The sequence below is a fragment of the Geospiza fortis genome, unplaced genomic scaffold, assembly GCF_000277835.1.
Source record: "Geospiza fortis unplaced genomic scaffold, GeoFor_1.0 scaffold54, whole genome shotgun sequence".
In the NCBI taxonomy this organism is placed as follows: domain Eukaryota; kingdom Metazoa; phylum Chordata; class Aves; order Passeriformes; family Thraupidae; genus Geospiza; species Geospiza fortis.
Window position 1 is genome coordinate 18,425,945 of NW_005054301.1, and position 10,841 is coordinate 18,436,785.

The following is a 10,841-nucleotide window of genomic DNA, read 5'->3' on the forward strand; positions in this document are numbered from 1 at the left end:
TCGTGACATGAATAGCTAGGAAAGCTACCTGTTAGGGGTAAGTTCATTAGAAAACAGGAGCAGAGTGATAGATGGCATAACTTGCTCTGACTCTGATATTCATTAGTGTGCAAAAAGAGTATAGCACATACAGCAAGTGAGCCAAAGGGATGCATGCAGAGATAAAAGGAGCTCCCTTTGCTGTTCTATTAGTTGTTTTCCCCACTATCCTCTTCCATAGACACAACTGGCATTTTAAAATTTTGCACACCTCTGAATGTCAAAGCAGTGCAAATTGCTGTTTTGCCATCTGCATCTTTTTGTGACTCACATCTTTTAAGTGACTCTTCAGTTGTACCTTATGATTTACATGGAAGTCAGACTCTTCTCATCTTGGCTATATCCTGGACCAATATCCTATCACTGACAGGGGCCATAAGCAGAGGCGTAGGGAAGAGCAAAAACACAGCAAATACCGAGGGAGGCACCTCAAGTTCTCCCTTCTCAATTCTGATGATCAGAACTCAATTTACCCAAGTCTCAGGTTATCAAATGATGCGGAGGTCAGAACATCCTTTGCCTATAGAGACTTCCTAAGGGGTTTTTAGAGGTTTTGTGCAGCAGTGAACATCTGTGTGAACACTGTGCCTCACAGACCTGTCCTCCCCTGCTGACCACCAGCTCCTGGGTGGCTGCCCGTGCACGGATATGTGGAGGGCAGCTGAAGGAGAGAGCTCTCTGGGTTGTGCAAGCGAGTGGAGGGTACAGCATGGGCAGAGCCTGTACAGCAGGATCCCTCCAGACACTGAATCCCCTGCAATGACCTCAAACGCCCTTTTCCATAAAAAGGCAGGGGGGAAGGGAAGGGGAGCAGGGGAGAAAGAAAAGATAAGCTGCTCTACTATACAAAGAATGTGACTAGGAAGAAGTGAAATCTTATTAAAAGCTGTAATTAAAGTTGTACACTTGTGTAATCAAAGTCAGTAACAAGGAGACCCCAGTTGATCAAAGATTAACAGCTCTTTCCACAAACACTTGAGCTTCCTCAGAGCTATGTCAGATTCCTTCTATATTAAACCAGAGATACTCTCTAACTCTAAGGAGTTTACTGGAAATAAATAGGCATAGCTATGTGACAAAAAACTGCCACCACTGCATAAATCTTCCTTATGCCAAAAATCACTTCAGTCATTAGAATATGTACACCACAAAGCATCCATATTGACAAAAACAATACATCTCAGCATTAGGGTATAGGATATATAGGATCTGACTGGAGATTGCTTCAGTTTCCATCTTGCTCTAAGACTGAAAATAACTATAAGTCTTCAAATGTAAAATATTTGGCTTTAAATCATACTATCAAGTAAATTTCAGATTTTTCTAAGAGGGAGAAAAGGGCATTTGAGATCCTAATGGCAGAGAAGCAACCAAGCTAATGGGTCAAATTCACTCTTGACAAAATCTTGCAGTCTAGCTGTTTCATTACATTTACTTTAAAGATTTTTAAATATGCATTTTTTGCCTTAAAGAAAAATAACAATTTAGAAGTATTCAGTCATCTCCATATTTTAAGAAAGCTTGCCTTGCCTCCACTACTGCAAGCATGATCAAAAAATGCAGTTCTCTAAGTAGTCACTGGAAAGCTATTCAGATACTGAGACCTTGAGGAATTACCCTGGCCTTTATAAATTACAAAGCAATTATAAATGGAATTATTTTTCTTAAGTGACAAATAATCAAATATAGGAAAGTAAAGAAATGGTATTTCCTCATGACAGTCATATGTCAGTGGTAAACAGCTCCCCTGAAATTACTTTTGCATGCCTAGTTGTTTTGTTTTACCATTAGTCTTTATTGGAGGTATTCTGACTCATTCCAAACTACAGTTAGTTTTTTTTTTTAAAGAACTTCAAACTTAGAGATATTTTTTCCTTTTTTGTGTGCTACATATCTAAACACAGCATGTTTTATCTTATGCAGGAAAAAACAGAAAGTGTACTAAAATCAGGGCAAAAAAGGGGAAGTATGGTCCCATTGTGTTCCTCATTGCAGAGTCAGGGAGGTGGGACAAATCCCAGCCCCCTCCCAGGTTTACAATGGAGCTGGAGAACAGACAAGGGTGGGAATAAGACTGGAAAGCACATGAGCTCCAATGAACCTCAAACAGATCCATTGAGTTTGAGCAAGTGAGATACAAGAAGAAGAAAAAAAAATACTATGAAATGTATCACATGTCAGAAAAAAAGAATAATTATCTGTTACATGCTTCATAGTTTTCCCAAACTGTGTTGCTATGGAAGACTTCCACTTCAACTCCTGAAAAAGTATCTGTAAAAACTATGGGGAATTTCCTCATTATTTTTATGAAAAGTATGTATGAGTCAGTGCTGTGCTGTGACTGACTGCAAGGGTCAATTCTTTCCTTTGGACAGGGGAGTTAAAGGTCACACAGACTTGTCTAGATTGATATTAATGACACAAAATCATCAGCATATGTGCAGATTTTAAAGATGCTGGAAAAAAGCAAGGAGCAGAAGGAGCAGACATGAACAACTGCTGGACAAGGAAGGCAAATCATACTGAAGGCAGCACAACTAGAAATACAGAATACAGTTGTCAGCATGCTGTGGAAACCACACAGCCCTTCAGTAGAGAGCCCCAGGTGAAACCCCAGATGTTTGGGACAGGCATGCCAGTGACACTGCTGGCACACACACAGGCTTTGCACTTACATACCAGGAACACTAAAATAACCCAGTTCTGGCTGACTGATAAAAGCTCCTGCACTTGGAAAAGAACAACCTATGCTATTGCATACTCCTGCAAAGCTGCATAGGAGGGGTAAATGTTTAGTGAGGTTAGGGGCTCTTTATTGGTGAAAAAAAGTGGGACTGAAAATAAAGAGCAGGCTGGGAGCAGTGGAAGCTCTGTGTGAATGGGGTGGTGAGCACTCTGAAGGCACCAGCAGCCCTGTGGGTGCTGGGACTGCCACGAGAGCCTGCCTGGTGCAATTCTGTGCAGCCTTGAAGGTGGTCACTGCCATGACAGCAAGTACCAGCATAGAAGATCAGAGTCTGTGACTTCCTTGAGATCACTTTTCTTTTAAGCGTTAAGAAACTGAGTTTTTCTATCATGGAATCAGGTCAGCTAATAACAAAGCCAGGGAAGAACAATTCTTCCCTTCCTTCAATCTTTGCCTGCTAGCTCTAACTAAACCACAAGGTTTCTGAGCAGACTCCAACTTACCACTTCTCTGTATAGTACCTAGTGCCATGACTCTGCTGTCTAGGCATGCCTTCAATAAGGGAAAAAAAAAAAAAAAAAGAAACCCAAGAACTTGCCTGTCTTATAAGCCCATAAATTTCCAACAAGGACCAGGAGCCTGACTTCACTCCAGATGTTCAAGATGTTTCTATGCTGACAAGGGGTCCTGATGGGCCCTGAAAGCAGTAGAGCAGCTTTCCACCACTACTTTGCAGTCCATCCTGCAAAGTCACATATTTTTGAGTGCACTTACACCTTTTAAAACAGCTACAATACAGGCAGAATCCAGAGTGCCCCTCCTGCAGTGCCTAACACAATTCAGGTTAGTACCCAGAGAAGGTGAGCACTTGCTGAACACCTATAACCAGCCATGCTCAACAGTGATTACAAGTCCACATCACCCTGGGAAAACTTGTATAACAAAGAACCAGTCCTCCTCAAGTGTAGTTCCTAAATTTCTACCAGACACCTCTAAGTATGAATCCAGATTGTCTCCAGTTCTTGAGGCCAGGCCTCATTCTAGTAATTTCTCTCTAAAGCCATGCTCACTACATGACAAGGCAAGTAAAAATCTGATAGCACAGGAAGAAATGACTAGTCATGCAACAGAAAGCAACAGTCTTTTTCTTCTACAGTTTGCAGCGGTCCTCAGCCACAATCAAAAATGTGGGCCTTGCTTTCCTTAAGACCATGAACTTTTTGTTTACTATACATTTAGTCTCTAGTCTTACATTTTAGATCATTTGATACTGTGAGGTACAGCAAGGACAACCAAAAAAGGCCTTTTAAATCAGAACTTGTTTTTCAGCAGCACTGCCATCCAGTTTCAAACTGGGTGAGATCTGAGAAGTGGTATGAGAAAAGTGGTGCAATGTAGCTTCAGAAAATACTTTTTACTCTCCCTTTGGAGACACTCATGGATAAGTCTGGAAATAAAGCACCAGTCTTAGGCCTTCTCACAAAGTTGAACAGAGACTAAGAAATCATGCAGGCACCACCTGAGTTATCAGTTGTCTGCAACACTGGACACCATCTTGGACAACTACGTGTCTTGGCAAGTGTTGAGAGAGCCGCACTGAGCTGGCTATACTATTCCTTTCCAGCAGATCCCACGAGGCCCCTGACAGGCAGCTGCTCCTTCTCTCTGTGACCTGTGACACGAAGAATGCCACAGGGCTCAATTCTTCAGCCACTTCTGTTTAATATCTGTGCAAAAGCTTCAGGGAATATGATGAAGTATCTAGGCAGCAATGCCAGCCATGACATTGATGACATGCAGTTTATGTATCTTTTTTCTACCTCATGCCGACAGCACTCTCCCAAACCTCACAGTGTTGGAAAGCAAGGGCAGCATAGCTGGCAGACATGAAGTCAGAGGAGATCAGAATGAGGCTGATTGGAAGTGGGAAGCATTACAAACTATGCACTAACATTGTTAATGTGGACAATCTCACAGACACAGTCACCAAAAGGGCCTTCCTCTCCCTCTCCAGTCAGCATAATTCTCTTAAGCTGAAGCCTGGTCATGCTCATGTGTGTTTCTCCCATCTGGACTGGCCTACTCTGACTCTCTACCTCAGGCTAGATAAGCAACAAGGACAGACCAAGTTGCAAAACTGTGGTACCTTCACTGCCACAAAGCAAGCCAAAGAAGCCCACAGTCCCCTGCCCGACCTCATGTCTTTTCCTCACAGACTCTGAAACACCACTGATTTTCATGAAGAGCACAGTGGACTAAGTTCAAGCTGCTTGAACATCTGCTTCTCCTTTCTATACCCAGATGCAGCTGGAAACCTGTGCTTAGCAGAGTCCAGCATCACCAGGTTCCTGTAGCATCTTCAGACAGCAGACCTTCAGCTCCAGAGCATCTTCCAGAAGAGATAAAGCATTCTGCTTTGCTCATCCCCACATTACTTTGCAAGATGCTAACATAACATTCATCAAAAGATCCAAGAAAAAGAAAATATGACATATTCAAGAGTGTTAGACAACTATTGAGCATTAAACAACAAAGGGCTGGCTAGGCCCCTCCTTTGGCTGCACTCTCTGGAATTTCTAGTTTATAGGCAGTGCTTAATTGCTAGAAGCATGCACCCTTTGCAACTGCATCAAGGTAGGACGTAAAGATTCAGGAGGAATAGAGAATGGCTTTCCTGGTGTTAGGTGAAGCATAACAGACTGCTCAAAATCCTACCACAAAATCTGATGGCAAGCCAGAAAGTGCAGGAATGTGCAGATTCAGTTTTCTCATAGTGGTCCATTGCATCTGTCCCTGCACAACATTTTCTAATGATGTAAGGGGTGTGAACGTGAGCAAAGGCAAAACAGGATTTCCAGATGTGCTACAGAATGACTCAAACTTTCTGGGCTCTTGGTTTTTTAACATAAACTTGGCAGCTTTCTAAACACGTATCTGCAGTCTCCAAGAGCCAGAGTCATCGAGACAGCTATTTCATTTCTATACATAATTTCACCTGATAGACAACATGAAGACTGTATAACTTTCCCCAGCCTGGGAAGCCATGTCAGAGAAACAATGGCTAGCAGGACTCTTTTGGTAGTAGGTAGACTACACAAATCAGACCACTAAATAGTATACAAAGCAGACAGTGTTGCTGGAGCAGCAATGATCCAAGGGTAAACAAAAGACTTTCCAGGAGAGTTAACGCCTTTCATTGGAAGAACTCATGCAGATAGGTCAAAATAGACAAGCTTCTAGCACTTGCTCACTGCTCCGTGGCAGGTGCAGAGACTGTATGTGGTTCAAGGGATTAGGAACCATCAGAGAGCTGATGACAAGCTCCTGAGTCAGCACTGGCACAGAGCAGACATCACAGCAATCAAGAAGATGCCCTGAGCTACAAGTCTAGGTTGAATCCAAATCAGTGTAAAAGCAATGCGAGGTTTTTTAGCACCCTCCTACAAGCACTCAGCATTAGCAGTCTATGTAGAAGAGCAAAGAAAGCCCCCTTTTGCAGATATTTACTGTAAGACCTCCCCTGATGGGTTGGAAATCCCTGCTGGCCACTTGTAGCCAGAATCAACAGGGTGCTCACTGCTTGAATCATGGTGTGATGCTCATTGGTAACAGAGAGCGCAGCCTCATAGAGTGAGCTACATTCACTGCTCTGGAAACAGGCTTAGGCTGTAATTTAATCCACTGTGAAACTACAGGTATCATCTCATGCAAAAAGTCTGTCTTTGAAGAAAAATGACAAAAGGTAGGCTTAACTTACAATTTGAGGAAAATTGATCTGATTAGCCCCATCCTCACATGTATTGTAAAAGTATGAGAGCTCTGCTGGCATTTCCATTTAAAGAAAAGAAACAGCAGCACAAGTTAATACTGCCAAGAAGAGTGTGGTACATGATGGTATCTTGCTGACAAAAATCTGGCTTTCAGGGTAAAGAGCTGCAGCCCTCTTTGTGCAGGAATAAGGATTAGAACAAGAAGTGCTCCTTTTCCTGCAGCTGTGTATGGTCCTGCTCAGGGCCTGCAGCCACATTCCTAGTTCTCGAAGCCAAAAAAGTGGGATCATTCTGCCCATCTCACTCACCTGTTAACATGCAGAGTTGTTGGCTGGATACAAGAGGTTTCTGTGTATGGTGCAAGCTGATGTGTACTTATGAAATTTGGTATTTCAGAAGATTAAGTTACCAGCCCCATTCAAAATACACTGGACTGTGAACAATTATACTACATTGCATGTAGTAATTTGTCCACATCTTCTCTTTACTTTCATTTCCATGAAGAGGCATCAGCAGCAATTTCCATGTCATACATCAGGCTACCTAAGTTGTTTCCAGAGACAGACATTGCATACAATCTCTATTAGACTCAGCACAGTGACCAATTAGGTTAATCTCAGAGGCAGACTCCTTGGGGATATCTCAGAGCATCTATTCTTTCTCAGGCCAGAGTTTCTGTTTTAAAGAGATGCAGCATCATCCAATTAAATGAACAACAGGTGTGAAAAGTAATAACCTAGACCTCTTTTGTGTCTGAAGACAGCACTCAGAATTCAGCTTGGTCCTAACCTCCCCTAAAAGGTCAAAAATTCTCTCCAATTACTAAAGGAATGAACTAGCGAAAACTTCGGCAACAGCATTAGATTGGACATGACAACATCTAAGGGATTTCTTTATATATATTTTTAGAAAAGCAACTCAAGCTGCTGGGGCCTGGGGTCACCAGAATTCTGTTTGGCTTAGTGCAACAAGGGTCTTACAGGCGAGATGTAGTCAAAGACAAAGTCTATCCACTCAGCTCCCATGGTTCTGATTTCCCACAGTGATCCTATCTTTTGCATTCCTGGTAAAAACCATAATCTATCACCTAAGCTGGCACCAGGAAGACAGCAAACCAGACTTCTACAAATTACTCTACCGTGACTTCCTTTGTAGCTTTAATAGTTCCCCTGCAGAACACCGGTAACACCCTACACTTACCTCAATAATAAATCGTGCGCATTACTTCAGGCACTGTCTGTACTAAAAAGATGCTCAGATCATGAACAGAAATCCTCTCCTAGCTCTAGCTGTGCCAGCTAAAAATATCACCCATTCCCTCCTACCCTGCTGCTTTTCACTGCTTGTCTCCCAGAGCTTACTGCTCCCACACCTCCTGCCAGTGACAATGTTTGTGTGAGCGCTCCCTGACTCAGTTCAAGCAAGGCCATTCGATCTGTCCGAGCAAACCCAGCTGACATTGCCTGGAAGAGCTGAGGGCAAGCTCACAAAACCCCTTCCACCTCCAGAGGTATCTCCAGCAGTACAACCAGCTTGGGTTAGTCTTCAAGTGGCACACCTGTTTGCTTGCAATGGGAAAAAGTCTGTCCGCACCATCAGTGGCGGGAGCTTGGTCACTCTGCCAGCAGCACAGCCCTTGTGGGAGACACAGCAAATGCAAATGGAAGTTACATCATTGGCCCAAATGACATCAGCTAACTGACAAGAGCATTCTTTTTCATGTACCTCTAAGTATATCATCTTTCATGAAGCTACGTATCTCCACCACAGCTCAACAGGCAGTGAGATGCCAGGAAAGACCAGGGAGGTTTTGCCCCATGCTTTAAGCCACATCAGAGTCTCAGTTGTCCAAGCTCTACAGCATGGTCCTGGTCTGATTGACCTCTGTTAGCCCTCTTGGAAGTTCTCAGGCTGGGATTTCCCCTGCATCTTGTGCAGTTATTTAGTAGACAAATATACAGTGCCATTCAATCCAGGTAGCAGAATTTAAAAGAGATTAAAATAAACATGCAAGTAGAAGAGTAGTACAAATGTTCCTAAATGGCATGCAAGCTTCCCCACTACACTGAACTGTTATTTCATTAATATTTTAGGTACTTTCTGTCCTTTGACTAGAAAGAGTTAGTAAACTCACATTTTTCTGCTAGCTTGTCTCTTTTGTAGGAACCTTGTATCTCCTGCTGCAAAGGAAATGCCACTCCAGGAAACAATCCTTTTTGCACAGGTGAAAATGATCACACAAGTAGCAAAGCAGAGATTTATATAGATCTAACACAGAATCACATAATTATTAGAGTTTACTTCGCCTCTGAGGTCAGCCTGGGGAAAAAAATCAGCTAGAGTCAACACTTTGAAGTTACTAAACTTGAATGGGTAGCACTTTCAGGTCCTTGGTCATGATCTTTGTGTGACAAACTGAATACACATATAAGAAAACACTAAAATCTACTATGTACCTAGTCAATAATTATCAAAAGAGGAAATTATATTTTCTGTTCTCTATAAAGTCATCTCATGCCTAGATAACTAAAGTTGTGTTTCCTTGAGTTATTATTTCTCCTAAATACACAGGAACAATCATTCTGGTACTTGTATAAATCTGCTGGCCTTGGCAGACGTACAGCAGAGATATACTTGACTCATGCTACATAGGGGAATTCCCAAGATAACTGTGAATTAGATTTCCTTTTCTCACCTCCTTCCCCCAGCTCTATGCACAAATGGAAGTAGGGCAGATTACGGTCATTCCTCTGCTAAAGTTTCATTATTACTCCTCAAAAAGTAACAATAAAAATTGTAAGAGGTGAAACAGATGCATCCAACACATCATCTCACAGCTCCCCCAGCATAAAGAATGCCCTGTATTGAGAGCACACTGGAACTGACTCAAAGGTCTCGGCACAGGATCTTCTGCACCTGGAGCACATCCCATGGGAGCAGAGCAAACCATCATTGCAAATACTAATATATAATTCTGAGGAGTGATGTTTCAAACACCTGTGCCCTGGTTTCTGTAGATATTTATGCAGCACCCAAGAGGAACTCTCTAATAAAGTCAAGAAAAAGTGCTTGCCACAACCAGCTTTCAGAAACTCAAATATCTGATGGTCTTTCCCATACACATGAACTTTCCTTGCACCTCTTTTTCTTCTGCCTTGCTTCCTGTTCTCAACACCACCTTAATTCAAGTATCAAATTGAGGTGGTTATTACTTTAGAACAGTTAAATTAAATAGAAAAGCTTTGTAATTCACTTAACAATTAGCAAAGCCTGCAATACTGTTTTGCTGCAATTATCACTGCAAAATAACAATCCTTTCTTCTGCTCAAATAACTTACTCTTTTGGCAAGTCTGAAAGACTCCAGTTGTTTAATGCATATCCCCGTCATGCTAGGGTAGACCTCAGAGTCACTTTTGGCCCTGTGTATTGACTGAGGTCTTCATGCACTTGTGATGAAACCCTGCCTGACCAAGCATCAGGTCCCAGTTCAGCACAGCACGTTATTGAGAGTGCAAGTCCCCTTCAACTCAAAGTTAGGCAGATACTTGAATGTCTTGCTGAACAGAGATGGCAGCTGAACAGAGAGCACATGCTTCAGTGCACTTTTAGAATGAGGTCTTAGAAGCAGATACACGTGGGCAAGGTTGTTCAGGTCAGTTTATCATGTTTTCCCAGCTGGAACTAGCCAGATCTAACACATTGGTTCCATTTTCTTTCTGTATGTAATACACTGCAGTAGTTAAAGCTGCAGGTCACAGAAGTGTAATCTAGGGATCATGAGACAGCCATTAATCAATCAACCAGTGGAAATAGAAGCTGGGTAGATATCATTATCTCTACATTACAGATGAGACACAGAGAGTTTGCATAACAAAGCCATAGAGAAAGAGAAGTCATGTTTCTTATTTCCCAGTTTTGCTCCATCTTTTCCTCTGAAATTTGTTTTCTCACTCTACAAGACTTCCTTCCCCAACTGCCACCCAGTAATTTTCTTGCTTCAGAGACAAAGCTGACACCAGATCATGCTGAAAGCTAGTTAAAGCTCTTCTACACAAAAATCTGTTAAAGAAATACAAAAGTAACCTTTCTTTTTTTTTTTTTAGATATCTCGTAAAAGCTACCTGAACACTGTAGTGACAGTGACAATAACAATGACAAGCAAAAAAACAATGACTAAACAAGAGTTTGGACATGGAACTAAACTACATACAGTCTCCACTTGTCTGCACCCCAATTAGCAAAGAATGGAGACAAGCATCACAGTGGTCTACAAACAGGACAAGAGAAAGATTGATAAGTAACTGAAGGAAAAGAACTGCAGGAGTCAACTGTCAGAGCAAAGAGA